At 63.2% G+C, this 334-nt stretch overlaps 1 pseudogene; it reads right to left on the bottom strand.

Moving 5' to 3' along the window:
• Positions 1–95: 95 nt before the first annotated feature.
• On the bottom strand, positions 96–278 carry LOC104293656 (annotated as a pseudogene).
• Between the last annotated feature and the right edge of the window lie 56 nt (positions 279–334).

Raw genomic sequence — 334 nt, forward strand, 5'->3', positions numbered from 1 at the left:
AGCCCCAAGGTGGCTTTGGGGTGACCTTAGGTGCCCGGTGGGGTGGCCTTGGGGACATTGCGGTGGGGTTTTTGAGGGGAGGGGGGACAGGACGGTCACCTCTTGTAGACGACTTTGAGGTCCCTCCACTCGAGGAAGCTGCACATCTTGGGTTTGCGGGCCAGCACCACCTGCATCAGCTCCCTCACCATCTTCTTCTTGTCCTTGTCGGCGGTGGCCAGGTACCACTTCTGCAGGCGGAGTTTGCCTTGGCGGCTGAAGAGCAGCATGAACCGCATCTGGGGACGGGGAGAGGGTCAGCCGGGGGGGGACGTGGGGCAGGAAGGGGTCACTG

The sequence above is a fragment of the Charadrius vociferus genome, unplaced genomic scaffold (assembly GCF_000708025.1).
Source record: "Charadrius vociferus isolate BGI_N301 unplaced genomic scaffold, ASM70802v2 C15045302, whole genome shotgun sequence".
NCBI lineage: Eukaryota > Metazoa > Chordata > Aves > Charadriiformes > Charadriidae > Charadrius > Charadrius vociferus.